Consider the following 25,093-nt stretch of genomic DNA (forward strand, 5'->3'; position numbering starts at 1 on the left):
CAGCGGCCAACACTGCTGCTGCCACCAGGACCTCTGCCAACCTAGTCTTTAATTGGGGTGAATAATTGGTTGGGAAGTTAGCTGCAGACAAAACATGTGTAGCCGATAGCCTGGAGGGAGCTGCTCCCCAGAGTGTTCTGAGCATCTGAGAGTCAGACAGCTCCCATCAGTCTATTAGGCAGTTGGAAGTTGTCACATCTGGAAATGAGACACAATGTGGCAGTGGCAAAGGCCTGCAGCTGAGTGTCCCGAACTCCAGCTCCTTATGCCCACTCCTCCACAGTTGTTGCAATTCTCTGTGCATCAGTTTCCTTATTTGGAGGAGGCTCCTCAGATAGCATCCAGTCTAATTTGTACCAGAACCAGAATCCCCTTATGCTAAGTAGTCATGTAGCCTCTGCTACACTGAAGGGGAGTCCACTTCCTCCAAGGGCAGCCTCTTGCTCTTTAGGATAGCTCCAGGGGGTTAGGGAGCTCCCGGCTTTGCTCTCTGGGGACCAGAGCGAAGCTAAGCTCTTTCCATCCCCACTGTGCCACAGATTCTTCAGAGGGCCATGTGATCTGGAGCTATGGAGGACCTTAGAGGGCTTCTAGTTCAGTCAAGGATGAGGAAACTGAGGCACAGAGAGGGGAAATGCCATGTGTAAGCTTCCACATGTAGTGTCAGAGACACGATTTGAACCCAGGTCCTCTGACTCCTAAGATGGTATTTTCCCCACTTACACCATGCTGCCTCTGGACAGGATTGTTGCGAGGATCAAAGTAGTTTTGAAACATTATGAGGGCCAAATGCATAATAATAGGCATTTATGTCACACTTTTTTTCCTTTTTTATTATTAATGGCTTTTTCTTTTTTCCAAATCCATGCAAGGACAGTATTCAGCATTCAACTCTGCAAAACCTTGTGCTCCAAATTTTTCTCCCTTGCTCTCTTCCTTCCCCTTGACAGCAAGTAATCTGATAGCGGTTAGACATGTGAAATTCTTCTTCTTGTTCTTCTTGTTCTTCTTGTTCTTCTTGTTCTTGTTCTTGTTCTTCTTCTTGTTCTTGTTTTTTCTTTTCTTTTCTTTTCTTTTCTTTCTTTCTTTCTTTCTTTCTTTCTTTCTTTCTTTCTTTCTTTCTTTCTTTCTTTCTTTCTTTCTTTCTTTCTTTCTTTCTTTCTTTCTTTCTTTCTTTCTTTCTTTCTTTCTTTCTTCCTTTCTTCCTTTCTTCCTTTCTTCCTTTCTTCCTTTCTTCCTTTCTTCCTTCCTTCCTTCCTTCCTTCCTTCCTTCCTTCCTTCCTTCCTTCCTTCCTTCCTTCCTTCCTTCCTTCCTTCCTTCCTTCCTTCCTTCCTTCCTTCCTTCCTTCCTTCCTTCCTTCCTTCCTTCCTTCCTTCCTTCCATAGATTTTATTTAACAGATATTTGCATGGGTAATTTTACAACACTGACAATTGCCAAACCATTTGTTCCAATTTTTCCCCTCCTTCCCCCCCCCCAGATGGCAGGTCAACCAATACATGTTAAATATGTTAGAGTATAAATTAAATACAATATATGTATACATGGACATGTGCAATTCTTCTAAACATAATTCTACATTTGTTATCCTGCTCAAGAAAAATCAGATCAAAAGAAGAAAAAAACACAAGAAAGAAAAAAAAAAAAAAACAAGAAGCAAACAACAACAATAAGAAAGGTGAAAATGCCATGTTGTGATCCACCCTCGGTTCCCACAGTCTTCTCGATGGCTCTCTCCATCACAAGACCATTGGAACTGGCCTTTGTTGAAGAGAGCCACGTCCATCAGAATTTATCGTCATATAATCTTGTTGCCGTGTACAATGACCTCCTGGTCCTGCTCATTTCACTCAGCATCAGTTCCTGTCAGTCTCTCCAGGCCTCTCTGAAATCATCCTGCTGGTCATTTCTTACAGAGCAATAATATTCCATCACATTCACATCCCATAACTTATTCAGCCATTCCCTAACTAATAGGCATTAACTCAGTTTCCAATTTTTGCCACTACAAAAAGGGCTGCTTATGTACCACTTTCATGTTTGTAAAGCGCTTTACTTACATGGTCTCATTTGATCCAGTGTGGCAGATAATATTATTAATCCCCATTTAACAGTTGAGGAAATTGAAGCAAATGGAGATTAAGTGCCTTGCCCAGAGTCAGGCTGCTAGAAGTGTCTGAGGCTTGATTAGAACTCAGGTCTCCCTGACTCCGGGTCCACTGTGCAGCACTGGAAATAAAATGCATGAGAGGCAGTGATGTTTAATAAATCAATAAAAATAGCCAGATCCTGATTGTGAAGAATTTAAATAGCCAAGAAGGGTAAGAGGGAGCCACTGGAGCTTTTTGAGCAGGGTGGGGTGACCTGTATTTTAGGAATACCAATTCAGTAGTTGTGCACAGGAAATATAGAGAGAAAGACTGAGGCAGGAACTCTGGGGAAGAAGTAGAGAGAAGGAAGGGAGTGGATGCAAGACAGGTTGTGAAGGTCAAATTATAGGATTCATCAGCTGATTAGGTGGGGTAAGAAAGAGTAAGGAGTTGACTCCAAGTGTCTGAGCATAGATTTGTCCTTCTCCATCTCTGTTTGGTCCCCTTTCCATTGGCCTTTCCTGTTTCCAGAATTCCTTCTCATGTGGCTTTGGAAAGGGTCTCCTGATTGCCAGGGACGGCTTTCCCACCTTCTCCATTGTCAGTGGGGACAACTCAAGAGGAAATATGACTGGAGTCCCAGCTGAAGTCTCTGCCTTGGGGAAAATTACATTCTTGGCAAAACCAAAGCAGGCTGGGATTGGTTTGGCTTTCTTTCTATTTCTGGTGCCTGGTGTGCACGAGCAATTAACAAATGCTTGCTGATTGAATGATCGATCACTTCAGTTTCTAGATGATCATAGCAAACCCATCTTTGGTTCATTGAGTTTAAAAAAAAAAAAAAAAAAAAACTTCCCACCATTGATCTCTTTTCCAGTTTTCTTTCCAGAAGGGAGACACTGAGGCGTCCTCTGCTTTGCACATAGCGAGCGTATATGGTATCCCTCTCTCCCACCTCCCATCTGCAAGGATAATGTGAACTCCTTGAGGAGAGGTTTTTCTTTGTCTCCCCAGTGGCCAATGCAGCACCGGTGCATAGGTGGAATTGGGAAAGCCTAGCAGTAGACCCGCCTCTGACACTTACAGGTTCTGTGACCCAGAGCAAGCTTTTTTTTTTTTTTTTTTTTTTTTTTTTGTACTATTTTTTTTTATTATATATATATATATTTTATAATATTATCCCTTGTATTCATTTTTCCAAATTACCCCCCCTCCCTCTATTCCCTCCCCCCGACGACAGGCAATACCATACATTTTACATGTGTTACAATATAGTCTAGGTACAATACATGTGTGTGAATATTATTTTCTTGTTACACAATAAACATTAGAATCCGAAGGTACAAGCAACCTGGGCAGACAGATATTAGTGCTAACAATTTTCATTCCCCTCCCAGTGTTTCTTCTCTGGGTGTAGCTACCTCTGTCCATCATTGATCAACTGGAAGTGAGTTGGATCTTCTTTATGTTGAAGATTTCCACTTCCATCAGAATACATCCTCATACAGTATTGTTGTTGAAGTGTATAATGATCTCCTGGTCCTGCTCATTTCACTCAGCATCAGTTGATTTAAGTCTCTCCAGGCCTCTCTGTATTCCTCCTGCTGGTCATTTCTTACCGAGCAATAATATTCCATAACCTTCATATACCACAATTTACCCAACCATTCTCCAACTGATGGACATCCATTCATCTTCCAGTTTCTAGCTACAACAAAAAGAGCTGCCACAAACATTTTGGCACATATATGTCTCTTTCCTCCCAGAGCAAGCTTTTTAACATCTCTCAATCTCAATTTCCCCATCTGCAAAATATGGGGTTGAACATGATGGCATCTGAAGCCCCTTCCGGGTCTAAATTGAGAGACTTAATAAGTGTTTGTTGAATTGAGGTGGGCAGGGATTTTTGTGGGCTGGCCTGGGAAAGCAAGCCCTCACTACCGCCTTCGGGTTTCTACCCAGGGGGTGAAAACAGGCCCCCAGGTACCCAAGCACCAGCAAGGCCAGGCTTCTCACATGGGTGCTTCCAAGGGAACGGAGGGTACCAGCGGTAGATTGGCACGGAGATGTACGGCCCAATCTCCGTCATGAGAGTGTCAGGAGAATGGCTGCCTCTTCGGCCTGGTAATTGTTTTCCTTTATTAACTTTTTAGTGCTCCATTCCCCCTCCCTGTAATTAGACCTGATGATTAGCCTCTATGGAGTTTGTTCGTTAAGTACTAGGGAGTGTGCAAATGGCAGGGAGTAGGCAGCAGTCTGGAGGTACTTTGCAGCTGCTCTCTGCAGAGAGGGAGGGCCAGAGCTGGCACTGGCGGGTCGTTAGAGAGCTGCTGATTTAAAGCGGGCATTAGGTGCCCAGAAAGATTTGGGAGAAAAAGGTGCTTATAGGGTCCATTAATGAATCCAGAGGGGAGACTGAATTATTTCTCTAATAACACGGGCCATTTATTTTTAAGAACATTTGAGGGGCCTTTATATCTTCTAGTTACTAAGTGCAGTTTGTGGTTGAAATAAAGGGGAAAGGGGCTTATTTCTGGCTCTCTCCCTCCCCCTCCACCCCTTCTGGTTCTCTGAGAACTTTGCCTTGATAAAGATGCCAGCCTCGAGTTCCCAGCTGTTTCACAGGGCTGGCTGGCTGAAGGTGCCTTACCGCATTCACTCAGAGCCCAAGCCGGAGCCTCTCAGGATCAAGGGAAGGCCGTCGGCCCACCTTCTTAAATGCCGGCCCATGGGGTAGGAGGCCAGGGCACAAGTCCGGGCTGGGTGATCTTGGGTGCGTCATTTTCCCTATCCAGGAGTGGAGGGGGTGAGAGCTGGGCTGTGCAGTTTCTATTCTTTGGGGTTTTCGAAGCTCTGCCAGGCTGGAGGGAGTTACCCAACCCATTTCTTGTGGTGGATTGGTGCCAGGACTGGCCCTTCTTAGACTAGTTTATTTTAAAATTTTATCGATACCCTCCTACCCCCAGTGAGCCTTCCCTTGTAACAAAGTGAGAAGACCTGACAAAACAGTGAATACATCGACTGTGACTGACAGACTAAAGCATTGCATAGCCATGCTATCTCCCTCTTCCAAGGGAAGGAGGGAGGGGCATTTTCTCGGTCCTCCAGGACCGAGATTGGCTGTGCAGCTCCAGTCTCGATCATACTAATGGGTGCTTGGGACAAGGGAGAAATCATCGCCGAGGAGTCCGAGGGGATTGATCCTTTCTGACAGAGTCAGAGAGAGGGAAAGAGTTACAGTGAACTATGTCATATGCTGTGATTCAGTCATGGGATGACAGGAGACAATTCTGTCCACTGAGGCAGGTGCCACTTATCTCATAGACTAAAAAACTGTCTGAGGCTCAATGATATCCCTAAGGTCATCCACAGCAAGTGACTGTCAGAGATGGGACTGGAAATCAGTCAGAAGTAGTATTTCATCCACTGGGCCCATCACCTCTCTCCTTCCCCGTCCTGTCACCCCTCCCACAGTCCCCTCTTTATCTGTTGTCTTCCTCCATAAGAATGTAAACACTTTGAGAGCTGGAGCCATCTTGTTTTCTTGCTTTTGCATCCCCAGCACAGTTCATCATCAAGACTTACTTATGGCTATCTTTTTAGTCTTGCAAGCTGCCGAGTTCTTTATGTTGTAGTTACAGTTGAACTTGAAGGGATAAGATGAGGGGGGCTGGTCCAGTCTCTTCCTCAAGGCTCTCTTATCCCATATGAGTGGCCCAGACTAGAGACTATTTCCCAGTAGTTCAAGCACCTGCAAGGAGGCCTCTGGTTCCTGGGCGGTGGCCCTCCATAGAGGATATTAGGAGGTTTTGGGAAAGGGAGCTATTCCTGTCCAGGACAAGATCATTCCTCCCAAGGCCTCTTTAATTCCATATATCCAGAGTCCAGAGTGAACCCCAAGCCAACTCACCAATAGGGTGTCTGGTACCTACCCTGTGGCAAGTGCTGTGCTGGGGCTGGGGATGGAGATAAATGTAGACCAGTCTCTTGCCCTAAGAAAGCTTGCATTCTCCTCAGGGGAACTCATTATGATATCTTAGAATTTTTTCTATCTTACCCTTTATGTTGAGCACAGAGGGAGCTACATTTCAGAGCAGTGTTTCAGCTTGTAAGCATGTCTCTGCCCATTTTGGCACCCTGCCTGGGCCTGTCTTTGGACCCTAGCTGTCCATAGTGAGATTTTGATCAGTTCCACTTTTTGAATCCTCTCTCACCCAGACAATCCATGTCTAGGGGTATGAGAGAACTCTGCCAATCTTTGAATGTGGCCGTTGTTGACAGAGCTTGACAGAAATCGCAGCTGCCTCTCTTTTTCGGCTATGAAACTATCTTATCCAAGGGCTTTGCATTATGGGCTGGCCCCCTGTCACACTGGGGCCTCGGAAAAGCTGCCCCTCTTGCCCACTGGAAGCAGCAGGCTCCATTCTCCCGCCAAGAGAGACAGAAATAAGCCCCATTGATTGTCAGCTCCGTCTGGACGATCCGTATGGGCTGTGCCTTGAGAACATCGGCCTGAAAGGCGCTGGCACTAGGCTGCCCTCATTAGCGCCTTTCACTTGATTTTGCAGATTTGAAGTTTGGACTTTGTGTATTCGGTAAATACTCGTATATAGAATAACACGGGTGAGTTCTTGTTGAGCTTGGGTTAGTAGTTTTAAGAGTCCCTTGTCCTCCATGGGCTTCAGTTCTCTCATCTGTAAGATGAAAGGCTCGGGCTAGATCATGTTCAAGGTCCTATCCAACTAGAAATAAAAAATCCACCTTCACTTCACACCAAATTCAGTTCAACTAATCACTTACTTAGTACCATGGGAGGTCCCAGAGATACCAAGACACAAATGAAATGGGCCCTACCATTCAGAACCCACCTCCTGCTGGGGGAATACCATATACCAGATAAATGAATACAAAATAAATTCGAAGTAGTTTGCTGGGGGGAAGAATGGGTAGCGGGGCATGAATGCCCAGGGGAATCAGGAAAGGCCTTTTATAAGGTGTGACAGTTGAGAGGGGCCTTTCCTCTCCCATTCCTTCATCTCCTAGCTCTTACTGAAATCCGGCTCGCCCCAGGACACAACCTCCCTGGTTACCATCTCCACTACTAGCTGCATCTTTGCTCATTCTTCTCAGCTCATTGATGGAGATGGGAGGGTTGGAATATTCTCTGTTCCCCATGGCCACCTCCAGGGTCTACCTCCGTCACTAAGTAACCTCTCCTCCTTTGAGGTTCTTGTACTTTGCCTCTACTGCCCAAATAAAGTCCTGGTGGCTATTGTCTTTAGACCTTAAGGTCACCCCCTTCTTCCTCAATGAGTTTAGTAGCTAATCACAATTTTTCTCTCCTCTCCAACAGTTGTTCTTCTACAAGGTGACTTCAAGAAACTCCCTCAAATGCTCTAACCACTCAGCTCCTCAGCCTACTCACTTCCCATGAGCTATTCCTTCACCCCATCTCAGCCACACACAAAGATGGTCATTCCCTTGCTATCACCCCCAGATGACCCACCCACCTCCACATCCAAGAATCTTCAGGTCCCCTTCTCTGACCACAATCTATTGGATTTCCTCTTTTTCCTCTGCTTCCCCTTAGTAACCCTTCTTTATCTATCCCTCAATCCCTCAATTTTCTCCTAGGCCATCTCTCCTACAAACTTTGAAGGGATTTAAATGCCAAATCCTAGAGGCAATGGGGAGCCATTGGAGTTGATGAGTATGGGGAGAGGGAGCGGTTACATGGCTGGAACTGGACTGTAGGAATATAGCATTGCTGATTCTGCGGATGGATTGGCAGGGGAGAAACTGGAGTCAGGGAGAGCAATCAGGGGGCTCTTGTGACAATCAATTGGCATTAAGGGAAAAAACATAGGAATAAGCCAAGAAACTCAGGAAAAGAACGTCCAACCGACTTGAAATAGAGAACCAAAAACTTAAGGAAGAAGATAATTCCTTGAAAACTAGAATTGGGGAACTATGCCCAAAGGACTATCAAACTGTGCGTACCCTTTGATCCAGCAGTGTCTCTTCTGGGCCTGTATTCCAAAGACATCATAAAAACGGAAAAAGGACTCACAAGTACAAAAATGTTTGTGGCAGCCCTTTTTGTAGTGGCAAAAAACTGGAAACTGAATGACTGAATAAATTATGGCATATGAATGTGTTGGAATACTATTGTTCTATGAGAAACGATCAGCAGGATGATTTCAGAGAGGCCTGGAAAGACTTACAGGAACTGATGCTGAGGGAAGTGAGCAGAACCAGGAGATCATTGTACACAGCAACAACAAGATTATGTGAAGATCAGCTCTGATGGACATGGCTCTTTTCAACAGTGAGGTGATTCTGGCTAATTTCAATAGACTTGTGATAGAGAGAGCCATCTGCACCAAGAGAGAGGACTGTGGAGACTGAGTGTGGATCACAACATAGCATTCTCACCTTTTTATTGTTGTTTGCTTGCTTTTTGTTTTCTTTCTCATTTTTTTCCTTTCTGATCTGATTTTTCTTGAGCAGCGTGATAATTGTGGAAATATATATAGAGAGAAGAATGGCACATGTTTAACATATATTGGATGACTTGCCATCTAGGGAAGGGAGTAGGGAGAAGGGAGGGAAAAAAATTGGAACACAAGATTTTTCAAGGGTAGATGTTGAAAACTCTGCATATATTTTTAAAATAAAGAGAGAACTATTATTTAGAACAAAGAAAACTAGAATTGGGCAAAGGGTAGTTAGTGACATTTTAAGACAAAGAAATAAGAAAAGAAAATCAAAAGAATGAAAAAATAGAAGAGAAACACCTCAGCAGGAAAACAACTGATTTGTAGAACAGATCAAGGAAAAAATATAAGAGAAGTCAGACTGCTTGAAAATTATGATTGAAAAAGAATCTTGATACAATAATAGAAGAAATTATCAAGGAAAATTGTCCTGAAGTTCTAGGACAAGAAGGGAAAGTAGAAATAGTAAAAACCTACTCATCATCATCTGAAAGAGATCCCAGGAAGAAAACTTGCAGGAATATCATAACCAAGTTTCAAAACTCCCAGCTTAAGGAGAAAATATTGGAAGCAACAAGAAAAAAACAATTTAAATATCAAGAAGTTACAATAAGGATTACACAGAACCTAGCAGTTACTACACTTAAGACCTATAGGTCTTGGAATACTGTATTTCATAGAGCAAAAATGGTAGGTAACTGCAGCAAAGTTAAATATAATCCTGAATGGAAAACAAGTTGAAATTTAATGAACTGAAAGAATTTCGAGTATTTGTGACAAAAACAGCAGAACTTAAGGGAAATTTTGACATATAACTTCCAGGAGAAATATAAACATTAAGGACCAATTATAAAGGACTCAATAAAGTCAAATCAGTTGCTTCTTATATATGAAAATATTATTAGTTCTTTTATGACTGTCATTTTTATTTGGGTAATTTGAAAGAAAGGCTTGGGCTGAGCTGAATTTGATGGGGGTGATTTCAAAACAACTGCAACAACTGTGTAGGGAGAGATAAAAAGGAGCAATTATCTCATACAAATGAGGCAAAAAAAGGAAAAATTAATACAGAGGAAGTTATTAGGGTGAGAATGGATAGTGCTGAAAATTTACTTATAGGGAACGAGTTAAAAAGAGAATAATTGTGTGTGTGTGTGTGTGTGTGTGTGTGTGTGTGTGTGTGTGTGTGTGTGTGTGTGTGTAAAAGTCTTCTAAATTCAGAAAGTAATAAAAAGGGAAAGGTAGGTTTGGAGGAGAGAATAAGGGAAGATTCTTGGAGTGGTGGATAGGTTAAAGAATAGGAAGGCAAGGTAGAAGATTGAAGTAAAGCAGATGAGTGACTAGGGATAGGAACAGGATGAGAAGGATAGTGAGGAAAAGTAAGAAGGAGGAAAATAAGCAATAAGTAATTATAGCTTGATGAATTTACCTATAAAATAAAAACTGATAGCAGATTACAAATTTGAATTCAGGATTATATTGCTTTCAGGAAATGCTATAAAAATGAGGGATACACATAAACATAAAATAAAGGTCTGGAGTAGAATTTCATATATAAAAAGCAGGAGTAGTAATCATGATTTCAGACAAAGTTAAACAGATTTAATTAAAAGAAAAAAACAAGGAAACTATACTATGTCAGCCATATTATTCAGTATTGTTTTATTTTTATTTATTTTCCCCCCCTGAGGCTGGGGTTAAGTGACTTGCCCAGGGTCACACAGCTAGGAAAGTGTTAAGTGTCTGAGACCAGATTTGAACTCGGGTCCTCCTGAATTCAAGGCTGGTGCTGTATCTACTGCGCCACCTAGCTGCCCCATTCAGTATTGTTTTAGATCATTTCAAATAACTTAATATAAAATATCTGAGAGTATAACTAAAAAACACACACGAGAACTATACAAAAATAAATGTAAGACACTTTTTATACAAATAAAGTTAGATCTAAAAAAGTTAAGTAACATTTTTGTTCATGGATAGATAAAGCCAATATAATAAGAAAAAAAGACAATTTTATTTAATATATTTATGTAATGACTTCCCCAACTAAGTTACTAAAAATTTTCTTACTATGTTAGAAGTTCATTAGAAGAACAAAAGTTCAGGAACTTCAAAGAAACCAGGAGGAAAAAGATGTAAAGAAAATAAATTCAGTAGTATCAGACATTAAACCATGTTATAAGGTAAAAGCATTGTTGAAGTATAAAGTGTATAATTTTTTATTTTAAATTAAAATTTTCTTGTATAAGTAAAACCTATACAACCGGTAATAGAAGGGATGCAGAAAATTGGGGGGGGGTTCAAAAACAATCTCACAGAGAGAACATAATTGGGTTGAAATATTGCTGTGGCATAGGAAATGATGAGTGGTTAATTTAGAAAAACATGGGAAGACTTAGATTTATGAAAGAAGAAGAAGATGCTACCTACCTTCAGAGAAACAGAGAGAAGTAGAAATAAGCATAGTGTAGTCTTATATGTGTCTGTGTGTTTGAGTGTACATGTGTGTATATATATGTATATATGTGTGTGCATGTAGTGTGATATATACATATATGTATATAGTATGTGAAATATATACATATACAGTTAAGTGTAGATGTATACATATGTGTGTGTACATATATGTATGTATATATCTCTGCACTTAATTGGAGCCTTCTAGGGGAAGGGGGAGGGAAAAAATTAAGTAAAAAGTACACAGCAGAGAATAAAAGAAAACCTATAAGGAAGTAAAGAAAAGTTGGACATCTTTGAAAACAATGTATTTATTATAATAGTATTTATTGCATAGGTTTTCTTGAAATGGAAATTGATTGGTTTCTATTGAACACTATCTTCTGTTCTGCTGTGTATGTGGTGATGGTTTTTTGCCTTTCTCATTTTGTGTTTAACTTAAAATTACAAACTTAAGAAAATCATTGAGGTGGCAGAGGGAAGGAAGGTGATTTGAGCCTAAGGTCAAACTAGAGCCCAGAGTGAGTAGACCAGTAAGTCCACTGCATGGAAGAGGCTGCAGCTAAAGAAGAGAGAGCTGAGAAGGCTTTGAGGCCTTGCCATCAGGCAGATATGTCCCCTCCTGCATTAAGCTTACTCTTTTTGAGTTTAGGCCTTCCTTCATTAATGGAAGAAGCACATTGAGCCAAGTTTTCCGTAAAACACATTGGAGGATGGTGGGGAAAAGGGGCAGCCTTGAAATCAAGGAAGCCTGGCTCTGAAGCTGCCACTTCCCAGGTGTGTGACTTCCCTTTTTTAGCCTCAGTCTCCTCATCTGTAAAAAGGGGCTATTAACCCTCATATTCCCTGCCTGTTGTGAGCTGAGTGGTAACCCTTAAAAGCAATGTAGAAATAGGAACTGTTTATATTCTTTCCCCCTTGATGCTCATCATCAAACCAAGCTGTATTGTGCTAGTCTTATCAAATCAGATAGTGAATGTAAAAGTGTTACCTATTTGAGAACCCATTAGCAACAAGACGAAGAACATTAATCACAATGCTGGCCTGTCCTTAGAGGTTTGACCTAGTACAGTCCTAGCCTTGCAGTTTCCAGATTTCATCTCATGCAGTCTCACAACAGCCTGAGAAGGTGAGTGCTGTTATTATACCCATTTTACAGATCAGGAAATTGAGGCCCAAAGAGGGAAGGGACTTGTCAAGGGTCACCCAGCCAATAAGTGTCAGAGAAGGGGATTGAAATCCATATCTTCCTAACCAGATAGTGGACAGAGCATCAGTTTGGAGACTGAGGAGTCCAATTCTGCCATTTAGTGCCTGTGGACAAATTCCTCCTCTCTCTGTGCCTCACTTTGGTTTTTTGTTGTTGCCAAGTTAAAGAGTTGGTCAAGAGGGCCTCCAAGGTCACTTCCAACTCTCAGTGTAGGCTCCTGTGGTCCAATGTTGCCACAGCGAAGCAGCTCTACCCATACTACACCACTACCCATCAAGTACTCAGGCCTCAAATCAGCTTTCCGATGTAAAGATAAGCCTTTGCAAGTGGGTTGTTGTTCCCTGTTCCCAGATCCCTCAGAAGCGGACTTGGGTCCCACACAAGGTGATTATCTTTTTCTATAGACTCTTGAACTTGAGGGCTCCATTCTTGGTGCTGCTTGTATTCCTCATTACAGTGACTGGGACCTTTGGGGGCCGGACCTTGCTGGCAGTGTCCCTAGGGGCTTGAGCTCTGGAGCTCCTGGGTCAGTTAGCCCTTTGAAGCCAGTGGCAAATGAGTAGGTCGGACCTCCAAGCAAGATTGAATGGGATCCTCCGGTGGGTGGAAAAAGGCTTTGGGTCCTTGAAAATACGTGAGCAGAGCCGTCATTCCCATTCCAAGACCCAGCCATAGGGTCTTTCAATGTTTCTTTCTCTCTGCCAGGAGTGACCTCACCCTCTATCGAATTTCTTGTTGCTTTGGCCATCAGTGATAATCACAGCTGCCATTATTTTCATAAGTACAGATCCTATGACCATCATTCTACCAATGTGATCTTGGCCACTTGCCCTTGGGGTCCCTCAGGGAGCCTCAGCTTTCTCTTCTAGAAAGTGAGGAGGTTGGGCTAGATGCCTTCCAAGGTTTGCTCCAGCCCCAAGGCTGGGAGCTTATGATCTCATTCACAGGCAAACGCCTAGAAACAATCATCCACTCTCACCTTCATTTCCTCTTCTCTGCCTCAATTTTTTTAAAAGTTTTTTTTTTTTCATGAACTTAATATCAACAAAAGATACATTATGATATACAGAAGACAAAAAAGAGAAACGTTCTAAAACTATCAACTTATGTTGCCTATGTTTTTAAAAAGATGTATATTAAATTAATATATTCTTATATATACATATAAATATATAAAATACTCAAACTCCAGTAGAGATGGATCCCTGCTGGATGCGTATTGACTTCAAAACCCACAAATTCACATTGTCTACAGCTGAATTCTAGTTTAATTATCTTGTTCAACATTTCCCAATGACATTTGCATCTGGTCCAAGTTGTCCTCTTGGGATGTCTGTCCCGAGCCACTCGTTGGGCACTTAGTCAGATCATGCTTTAGTCTTTCCTCTAACACTCAAATGGACTTTTGATCTCCTCAGCAAAGGCATCCCCTCCAATGCATCCTGTATGATTCTTGTCCACTCAACATCAATGAGACTCTTGCTGGGTTTCTCCTGACCTTTGGAGATGCCCAGGGGCTATCTTAAGTCTTGCCATCTCTTTTTTTGATCATATATGTTTTTCCTAATGACATCTTTTACTCCAGTGCTTTCTGGAACTTCCATACTTTTTCACGTCACAGTCCACTCACACCAACCGCTTATCTCACCATTGCCAGCTCAGTGACACTGATTTTTAATTCCTTGGAAATCGGAAGAACATTAGAAGCTGTAGCGAGCTGTCGTCTCCAGAAGCTGCTGGATCGCTCTCTGGGAAGAGATCTGCTGTGTCTACTCAAATCTCTCAGACAGATTCTTCTTCCTGTAGCGAACCGTTGTCTCCAGGCAGTTGCTGTTAACTCTTGTCCAGAGAAGTGACTTCCCTTCCTGCAGAGAGCCCGTCAGGCCTGATGTAGTGCAGAGACTTCTTCTATCTATGAGAGTCCTCTCTTTTATTCTCCCAGAGAATGGGCGTGGGATAATGCAAGGGCTTCTGGGAAGAACCACCCCAGCCAATGAGCTTGCCCCCTCTATCAAGTCAACCTGAGTTCTCACCTTGTAATTGTCCAGAAAACCTGAATTCTCACCTTGTCACTGTCCAGACAACCTCAGTTCTCGCTTAGTAATCCTAACAAGAAGCATCTTGAGATTTAAAAGATGAGTCTTTGTTTCTAGTGGGGAGTTTGGGGTCGTTATAAGAGCTTGGGGATTAGGCCACTTAGGCTCCTCTTTAGTTCTGGGTCCAGTTAATTCTCCATTTTTACCATACATATCCGTGAATGTACACATACACATTCACATAGGTAGCCCATCTAATTTCATAATCTGTACAATAAGCATTCTTATCGACTTGGTACAGATGGTCAAGTCAAATTCTTCCAAGAGGCTGTGCAATCGATCAAAGGGCATGATACGAGCAGCGGCATCTGAAAGATCTCTCTATCTATAGGGAATCCCTCTTCCACTTGAACTCTGACAGATTTCATGACAGTAATGAATACTTTTGGTGAACATATGTCTCTCTGTTTCATGCTTGTCTTCCCTAATGTTAATGATCAGAGGTCCATCAGAGAGGAGCATGTCTCTTAGATTTTTCAAGGAATTTTGAATAAATTGGAGGTATGGAAGGAGCACTTTGTTGGAAGAAAGAGTCTCTAAGGCCACAGGCTGTTTTTATAATCTATAAACAATAAGTACAGTAGGACCTTGTATTCTCTTTATATTTTAGTCAATTGTGCAATGATAAAGATGTGGTTTCTTATATTTTTTTTATGTTTACTCAGGCAGTTGGGGTTAAGTGACTTGCCCAGAGTCACACAGCTAGGAAGTGTTAAGTATTTGAGGCCAGATTTGAACTTGGTCCTCCTGACTTCAGGGTTGGTGCAATGTAGTTTCTCATAGAATAGTGCAGGGGTTCTCAAACTACGGCCGCAGACAAGATGCGGCCCTCTGAGGACGTTTATGCGGCCCTCCAGGTTATGGCAAATGGGCTGAGGGGCAGAGACAGAGTGTGAGCTTTTGTTTTTACTGTAGTCCGGCCTTCCCACAGTCTTAGGGACGGTGAGCTGGCCCCCTATTTAAAAAGTTTGAGGAGCACTGGAATAGTGTTTGCAAAGCTTGCCTGTGCCCTTCTAAAGCCCTCAATGTGTCTGTGTATTATTTTGGTATTTACTTTGTATAGATTTTGTATTTACTTACCTGTGAACATGGCAATCCCCCAGGAGAATATACGCTTGCTGAGGGCAGGGATTGTTTGTTTTATCTCTGTGTTAGCCTAGTAAAGGGTCACATGTGCAATAGGCAATCGATGCTCCTTATGCTTGTCTTTGTATTGCCAGTGTCTAGCATGGTACCTGGCACATTCTCTAGTACTCTAAATGGATTTGTGATCTTGTCAACATAGACATCCTTTCTAGTGATGTAGATTACTGCCCACCCATTTCTGCCCAGCCTGTGTAACTCTTAGCCATTTATTTGCCAGGAGGATCCCTTTCTTGGACATCTGGAAAACACCCCTGGGGTCCCACATGCCCTCACACGTGACCAGCCCATCTACTCATTTCACTCGGATATTTCTTTGACGGCATCTTTGAAACACTTCTCCTGGGTACTTCCTGGTTTGGAATGTGTTGTAGCCTGTGTGTCTGTACCGAGAACCTTTCCGCTGCCCTTTGGGGGATCCTTAACATCAGCTCTTTGTTGACTCTAGTGTGCTATGACTTACAGAAACACAGGAACACTTGGTAGGCATTTACTAAATATTTATTGACTTGAATTATGATTTCTTGTATATTGTTATCCTCTGTTATTTTACACTTTATTGGTGTTAATCTTGTCTCCTCGACTACTTTGTAAGTTTCTGGGGGAAGAGACCATGCTTTGGATTCTTTTGGTAGCATTTGGTTATAGCTAGGCTAGGACTCTGAGTGCAGTAGGCCTTGAACGAATGCGTATTGAATGACTGAACGACTGATTAGCACCTCCGATTGTTCACATTTCCTATGGACTTATGCCTATGTGACTTAGAACTGAGTGATTCCCATGGTTTCAGGTGGAGGAACTGAGGCCCCTGAGAGAAGTAACAGGGTAGCTCCCCAGTGGAATTTAGAAGTCCTGTTTTCAAATGCTCTTTCCCTGCTTCCAGATCCCACTCCTTCCTTCATTGTCTTTGGATCGCTCACTGTAGTGAATTGTCGGTTTTTTTCCACTCCTCGAGCCAAAGCCTGGCTAAGGAGGCTGGTTCGGGGTGGAGGGGGAGAGGAGGGATGGCATCCCTTGTTGAACTTCATTAAGGCAGTCACTCAGACAGAATGCACTTGACACTTGAAGCTACTTGATGTCTCACTTTCAGGAGTCTCTTCTGCCCAAGGCAGCTAGCAAAGGGGCTGCCAAGCCCTGGCTCTTGCCTCGGTTGCACGGCTTGCCAGAGATCAAGTATGGCAGGGCCACTAGCTCGGGCTCAAGAGCCCTTCCTGGGGGATGGCCCTGAAAGTGAGATATCTGTGGTAGCAGGTGATCTTTTGGCCCCACGCTTTAACCTGCTCAACCACATTAGCTGTGTGGCCTGTGAGCTATAAATGGAATTTGGGTCTCTCTAGCTAAAAGTACACTGTGTGTTGCCTGGAGAAGCATGTGTTCATGGGTCGGCTGTGGATGGGGCCTTTCTGGTTTCAGGATGTTGGACATGATTTGCAGTCAGTTTTGTTGCTCATAATAGGTTTTTATTTCTCACGATTGAATTTCGGTATGTGTGTTCCCTGCTGGGGGGGGGAGTTGTTTCAGGGACTTTGTGACTTTTTTTTTTTAACTTTGTAGCCCTTTAATGCAAAGGAAATTTTGGGAGGGGAAATCCCCAAACACAATGAAATTATTTTCTAAATATGTTTACAATCAAATATATCCTCCGGTAATTTGATTTGTAGGAAATGGCCAAGCTCAGTGTTTTAAACAGAAGCTTTTCAATAATTCATTGTCATCTCATTGATGTGCAAGCCCCTTGGCCAGGCTGGCCAGAATCACTGCACCTCCAGCCCTCCTTATGCCCCCCCCACGCTTTATGGGGCCTCCAGACTTCACTGTGCCCTGTTTGGATCAATGGAGGATCATAGAGCTAGAAGTAGGAGGGAGCTTGGAGGTTATCTAAGTCAATCTTCTCATTTGACAGTTAAGGAAACTGAGGTCCAGAGATTTATAAGTAGGGATTTATAAGTTGCAGAGTTGGGTTTCAAGCCCAAGGTCTGCTGACTCCAAATTCAGCCTTTTTTTCCCCCAGACTCTGGATGGTGAAAGTAGCTTTTTCTTCTCCTAATGTTTTTAGGATATCGATTAGATTTGTGCTGCTTCCATTTAGCCACTTGGGTGTTGGAGACCTTCAGGTAGCTAGCACCCACTCTTTTGAGGAGGGTCTGGGGCGAGGGGCTAAGATGTCAGTCTTCTGCTGAAGATATCATCTTTCCTCATTGCCTGTTCTAATGCTTTGGTGTCTTTTTTTTTCTCTTATCGCTAAAGCTAACCTTTCTCATACAATATTGAATAGTAGTGGTGATGATGGGCATCCTTGTTTCACCCCTGATCTAACTGGGAAGGCTTCTAGCTCTCCCCATTACATAGAATGCTTGCTGATGTTTTCTGATAGATGTTGATGATCATTTTTAAAGTAAAACTTCATTTATTCTTATGCCCTTTAGTGTTTTTCATAGTAATGGGCCTGTGTTTTGTCAAAAGCTTTTTCTGGATCTATTGAGCTAATCATAGGATTTCTGTTGGTTTCCAAATATCACGTCTGCAAAGTTTTCCCATTGTGTGGATGGGAGGAAGTGGGGAATATGGAACAACGGGAAGAACACAGAGTTGGCCCCCGGGGAGCCCTTCTTGGGCTCCTCTGGCTGAAGGGAGCTGTGCACTCTGTAATCTTGGATGGTCTCTGGTGGTATCAGGCATTTTGAGGCACTCTGGAGTAAAGTCATCCTCTCTCTGGAGAAATCTTTTCTCTTCAAAGGGTTATAGACATAGAGTTGGAAGGGACCTTAGAGGTGCTTGAGGTTATCCCTCCCCCATTTCAGAGAAGGAAACTCTGAGGCCCAGTGATGTAAAATGACTCGTTCAAGGTCCCCCAGGTACCACTCCCATAGCCGAGGCAGAATTAGAACCTGAGGCCTCTGACTCCAGAGCAAGGGCTCTTTCTATCATATTTCTACTGCTTTTCCATGACTGGCAGCCATGCTGCATCCTTGGGAAAATATAGATGCCCAAAAGACGGGCTCTGTTTTAGGGAGATCATGGAATCATGACAAGTCCCTCGTGCAGTTTTCCAAAGGGCAAGCTTCCCCCTTGCCTCCTTCCTCCTCTTCCCTTCTGGACCCAGCTCACTGTCCATCTGGGTTGCTGGTGAGGACAGCCGTGCAGATGAGTCAGCTGTAGACCTAATCTGTCCACCTCACAGTGGATTCCCACAGTGTGAAAGCTGTGAAAGCTGGAGGGCATCTCCCAGGCTCTTTTGGATCAGGTTCCTAGTTCAGCAAAGAGCAGAAGAAGGCCTTGGGGTTTGGAAGCTGCTCCGCTGGAGCTCCAGCCCTCGGGGTAAGAGCAACCAGGGTCCGGCATCTTGAAGATTCAGACATGGGAGTATAAAGTTAGCGGCTGCTCATGAACTTGGGGAGTACATTGATCGATCTCCCTTCAGTGACCCCCCCCCCCAGCGTTATTGATTTGGTGTCAGCTCCCTTGTAGGTAGCCAAGTGACAGCCTGAGTGGATGTGATGTTAAATTTCAGCAGCTCCGTTATGTGCTTGCTAATTGTCAGAATCTCTCGATATCCCATGTTCTCTCTGCCAAGGGTCTAGTCAATCCTGTGTTGGAGCCCAGGCTCCTGTTGGGTGAACTGCATTTCTAAATAAAATGTGTGATGTTTTCCAATGTCTCCTCAAAATGAAAAAAAAAATTATCCAATGACTCTGGGCCTCCCGCTCTATTTCTGAAGGCCACACTGTGCCCCTCAAGAAGGGAAGCCACCCCAAGATCTTGTACAGGAGGATTTTCAGCGGCGTGCTTCGGGGTGGGGTGGGGAATGTGTTCCAGACACACTTGAAAATTTAACCTTCCCGACTGACATTATACTTCCATTCCTTTCTTAAGTCTAGACACTCAGCAAAACAATCAACCAAGTCCAGAGTTCTAGCTTGCCCATTTCCAAGGTGTAAATATTCACACCGAACATTTAACAATAGGCTTTCCCAAGTCTGTATGAGCAGGCTGCAGCACAACTTTGATGGGCTTCCTTCTCTGTTCCTTCCCAAAAGGCAGAAAGTCAGGCCTGAAAAAAGTGACTCAGGTTCCCAGTTCAATTCAAAAGGCATTTACTGCTCAGCACTGAAGATCCAAACCCCCAAACAAAACATTATCTTCTATGGAGGCTCTTCTTTCCTATTGAGCCTTCTTTCTTCAAATCTCCCTCCCAGAAACATCACCTTCTGAGAGTTGTGGTCCACGTCCCCTAGATTCAGATCTGTCCCAAAGCCTTATGGGGAAATCCAAATCCTTTACAGATCAGTGTTTTGAGCCCTGACAGAGGAAGGACAATTCTGACTTGGATTTCCACCCCTGTGTAATTGAGAGTTTCTGGAGCAAGAGCTCAGATATATCCAGGGAAGCATGTCAGCTGTCAGAGACCTTCATTTTCGTTATGGAGCACTGCAGGGAGATCCCTGATCACCCTGAGAGGTTGTGGGAACTCTCCACTGAATGACTCAGAAGAGTGGGGGAATGCATCTCTGTGATGGGTCTATCTATCCCTGGGGTTGGCTTATTACCTCCTCAGCCGACCCTCCCCCACCTTCTACCTCTTAATCAAGGACCACAGACCCAAGTCCCAGAAAGCCCAGGTTGAGCTCTGCAGAGTGGTAGCGTTGGCTCAGTTGTTCTTATTTCAATGTTGGTCTTAGGGTCCGCCTGGCAGTCCCCAAGCCGTGAATCATTTAAGAGCAGAAGCTCCAGTCGGGCCTCCACACTGAGGCTTTTCGCAGCTGATCTCTGGGAATTGATCTGCGTGAACTACCTTTGGCTACCACCACCCGCAGGATGCCGCTGAACAGCTGGCTGCCCACATTTTCTGATGAGGTGAGTCTTTTCTGCAGAGCAAATCTCTGAACCTTCTGCAGAGAGAGCCCCAGATTCGAGAGATCACTATCTCCAACTAAGTCCCCAGGTAAATGTCCCCTCCCCTGGCGTTCCAGTCCAGCCCCAGCAGAGGTATAACTAGGAGTCTTTATCCCAATTGTGGGGGAGGTGAGAGTATCTCAGAAAGTAATCCACCCTAGGTGTGGAGAGGTGGGAGCCTGCCTTCCACAAAGTCTGGTTTCCATTCTCAATGATCAACCTTCAACTCCCAAGAGGAAGGAGCACAGAAGTGGGGACTGGGTGGCCCTCTGAAGAGAGGTTCCTTAGCATAAGGACTGTAATGGTGGTGACTCAGTACCAGGCCAGGGGTGGAGAATAGGCCAAGTGACGGGCCCAGGGAAGACATAGGCCCTCTCCGATGATGGTGCTCTGGGATAAAGCCTCAGTTTCCCTCCCCTGGAGCTCTAGATCGTGTTGCTGGTTTATTATCACTTAAGTCACCTACCCTTTTCTACCACAGAAATCGAGTTTATTTAGGTTAGATCCAGGCCCCAGAGGTTCCCAATTTCCTTTCTAGTGATAATTTAGAAAAAAAGAGCAATCTGGATAATGGGAGAAGAAGGCATAAGGGTACCCTGAGAAGCACTCCCTTAGCACCTTTCTTTTTCAAGTGGATGGAATCCAAGCCATTATCTGGCTAGTGAGGAGGGGAGACTCTCCTTAGATTTTTTTACTTGGCTTTCTCATTTCCATATAGAACAATGTTCCACGTATTTTACACAGGGTTATTACGGAGGTGGTAGGTGATTGGGGCCGAGCGAGAGGATGGATTCTCTCAGTCCCATCATGTGGCAGAACAATCCATCATGAAATGCATGGAAGGCCTTAGGGAAACTACTGAAGGATTAGCCCAGAGGAGTATTCCTTGATGTGTTCACTGAGTTACTTTCTTGGCATTTCAGCAGAAGGGAACAAGGTTGCTAATGGGAGGGTTCACCTCCTCCCCATAAAGCGCCAGTGAAACATCAATATTAAGAAGTTACGCCGAACCTTCAAGTGAAGATTTTGCGTAGAAAATAATCAGACAGAGAAGATTTCAGCTTCTTTCAAAGTAGCTTTAGGTCTTCAGTACTGATCTCTGATGAGAAACCCTTTTCTGCTTCTGTCAGACAGACGGCTTTTGGTTAGCAGGGTACACAGGATGCACTGTCCCTTGGCTGGATGGAGGCAGTAGCCTGAAGCATCCACAGTCTGTGAGAAAAGGGGTAGGAACTGGTGCTGGAACCATCCCCCGAAGCATGCTGGGAACCCCCCAAAGCATGCTGGGATCCAGGAATTTGGCTAGAAAGTTATCCTTTGTGGCAAGTGTATAGTTTCCCTAGATGAATCTCTATTGAATTTCAAATCAATTCACCCACCACATATTAGAGGACAACAGGTAGCATGATCACATGGATGGAGGGGGGATCTTTGACTATCTGAGTGACCCTGCCCAAGTCACTGAGACTCTTGGTTCCTCGGGCAACTCATGGAGATTCTAACTTATACACAAAGTGATGCACAGGAGTGTATCAGTAAAAGGGTAATAAGCAGATCGTTGGGGGAAAAAAGACCATGACACCTTTTTAAATTTAATTTACATTATTAACATTTTCTCCATCATTTTCTTAAGTTTAGAGAATCAACAAAATAATGAATAAAGCCCTGAGGATTTGTACCACTTACCAGTTTCTGAGATGTAAATATGAAAATTTAACAATTGGCTCTCCAGAACCAGTTTGAGCTGGCACCCTTGCCTACATCTTTGGAGTGAGTTTCCATAGTGAGAGTGATATACCGATGCAATTACAGGGCCAAATGCCCCGGAACATGCTGGAGCTCTTTCTTTTCAAGTGAGGAAACAAAGACCCAGACAGCTGAAGGGAATTGTCCATGATGAGTCCTTAGTCCATTTTTATTTACCATTACTAGTGACAGAGCTGGGGCTTCTTGTTTTCCTGTGGTTGTAGGTGTTGATGGGAGGGAGGGAACTTGCTTCTGAGCAGCACAGAAGGTATCGAGATATCATTCCTGTTTCTATTCCCCCATTCCTCAAGTCCAGGTCATTGAGATGATTGGAAAAGATCAGAGTATGGAAGCAATCGAAAGTGTTTGGACATCCACATTCAGGAGATCCAGGCATAAAATTCCCAGCTAGATGCTTCTCACCAATGCACTTAATGCACTTGGCGGAACGACAGTTAGCGTGCGGCTGGGCTGGACTGAGAGGATCCTGGACTGGAGTGCACAAGCCTCATCCTCCCTGTGACCACCTCCGGTGCCTTGTCTGTGTAGGGAGACTACTTTTCTGGCTGTTGTTTTTGCGAGAAATTCAAGAAACAGGCCGCTTGAAGAGAGAGAAGCGTATGTATGCTCATTGGGAATTGGGCTGAGAAAGGCCTTGCTTCTCGAAGCTTCCTTGATATTTGGGAGGCGCTGATGAAATGGGGTTAGCGAGTACAACTTCCAAGACTGGCCATAATGAAACTTTAAACAGGCTCCTCATTCTCTTTACTAGCCACAGCTATCCATTATGGTTAATAAAACAGTGCATTAGTAACCCAAGTCTGAGTGGTGCTAGGTGATGATTAATTGCGTGGCCCCACGGCACTCCAACACTTTTTGTTAAGCTCCTGTCTGAGGTCCTGTCGGCCGAGAGAGATCGAGGCCTTCCTAGTTAATTACAAGTAGGCCAGACCATCCACACAATCGGCCTAATGCTCGCTCATCTAGAGTAGCTGCGAATGAGCTTTCATTCGCCTGTTGTAGCCATCAAAGGCAGGTTCTTTGCATCCATGTAGAGAAGTTGAGTTTTTAGCCTTGGCCATCTGGCACCCCTTCGAAATGACATTTCATTTTCATTATGCCAAAGAAAAGCCTCAAGGGTAATTAATCAGAGACTTAGAATGGACTATAGTTCCCATGGGATGTGACAGTGTTGGCAGTGGGGGAGACTCCAGGAGATTTTCGCTTTAAGAACTCTAGACCCCTCCAGGATGTCAGTTCTTACTAATCACACTTACCATGGGTGCTCTCCAAGGTTCTGCCTTGGTCTCTCTTCTCTTCTCCCTCAGGACTATTTCTCTTGGCAATCAGCTGCCATGCGTTCAACGATCCTCTCTACTCACATGATTCCAGGTCTGGCCCCAGTCCCTCCTCTGAGCTCCAGTTCACGTCACCAACTGCCTGGAAAACATTTGGAATGGGATGTCCTACGATCATCTCAAACTCAAAAAAATGAATTCAGGATTTGTTATCTTCCTCCTCCTTCTCCTCCCCCAAACCTCTCAACAAACCCCACCCTTCTTCTGAACTTTCCACTTCAATGAAGAGTGACGCCATCCTTCCATTTCCCAGCTTCATCGAGTTATCCTGGGATGCTCATTCTCACTGCCACCCAGTCAGTAGCTATTCATATTTCTCTATCCCCATATCTTCTTTGCATCCCCTTTTCTCCATTTGTACAACTCTCACTTTGAGGAAGACCCTCAGTATTCCTTACCTGGACCAAAGCAAAAGCTTGCTGGAGGGATGGTCTGCCTGCCTCCGGTCTCTTTTCACTCCAGTCCATCCTCCATCCAGCCAAGGCGTCTTCCTAAAGCTCAGGCTCGATCAGGTCACCCTTCTCTTCTTCTTCAGTAAAGTCCCAGAACTCTTAAGTTATTCCTAGGACCAAATTTAAGTTTCTCTGTCATTTAAAAATCTTCAGAAGCTGACTCTACCTTCCTTTCCAGATTTATTATACAGGAATCCCTTTCACACACTTGCAAAATCCAGCCAAATCTACCCTTTTGTTTCTTCTCAAACACCACGAATTGAGCCCTCTTCCCTTGCTACCTTCCTCCTGACCTCTGTTTCTTGGGATCTCTGGATTCCTTCAAGACTCTTCTAGTCCCCCTTCTCTTATTGCCTTCATCCCTAAAGTTATGCTGCATGTACATCATGTATGTCCATGTGTGTATTGTATATATCTACATGTGTGTCATATATATCTATGTGTACTGTATATATCCACGTGTATATCATCTATATCCACACATGTATTGTATTTATCCACATGTGTATCATATGTGTGTATATCCATGTGTGTGTCATATGTATCTATGTGTGTAGTTTGTTGCCCTCCTGAGAAAGAAAACTTCTTGAGGTCAGGACCTGATTTCCCTTTTGTCTTTGGATCTCCTTTGTCCCCAGTATATCACCTGGCATGCATTTGGTACCTCAGAAATGCTGGTTGATTGGCTTATTCAAATCTCACCTCTAGAATTTATCAGTGATATAACCCAGGGCAAGTTATGTTACCTCTCTCAGCCTCAGTCTCTTCATCTGTAAAATGAAAAATAGCATCTGTCTCATAGTGTTTGGGGGAAAATTGTAACTTTAAGGCACTTTTTATTGGGAAGCTCTTATTTAATTAGTATTATTGTTTTTGTTGGTCATCTTGTTGTGGGGGGGTCAGGGACAGGTCAAACTGATTTTATGTCAGGGTTACCCCTTAGACCTTGGAGAGGTCCAGTAATGTTACTGTGAAGCCTGAATTGTCTCCATTGCACAGCATTCCCCAGTTGATTTCTCTTTGCCAGAGCAGTTGGTGGGTGCCCCACAGCCTGTAGCCGTGGCCGGGAAAACTGGGAGTCCCTGAAGAGTTCCTGACTGATGGACATCCCTGCCTAGGGCAGCTTCACTTCAGCTGTATTCAACTCACTC

At 43.7% G+C, this 25,093-nt stretch overlaps 1 long non-coding RNA gene across 1 annotated transcript in view; it reads left to right on the forward strand.

Moving 5' to 3' along the window:
* The window catches only part of LOC141548817 (uncharacterized), a 36,781-nt gene extending 16,282 nt beyond the window's left edge, over positions 1-20,499 (forward strand). The window contains exon 3 of the long non-coding RNA XR_012484073.1: positions 20,173-20,499. This is a non-coding gene — a long non-coding RNA (uncharacterized LOC141548817). The remainder of the gene's footprint in view (positions 1-20,172) is intronic.
* Positions 20,500-25,093: the final 4,594 nt, after the last annotated feature.

This window comes from Sminthopsis crassicaudata, chromosome X, assembly GCF_048593235.1.
Source record: "Sminthopsis crassicaudata isolate SCR6 chromosome X, ASM4859323v1, whole genome shotgun sequence".
Lineage (NCBI taxonomy): Eukaryota > Metazoa > Chordata > Mammalia > Dasyuromorphia > Dasyuridae > Sminthopsis > Sminthopsis crassicaudata.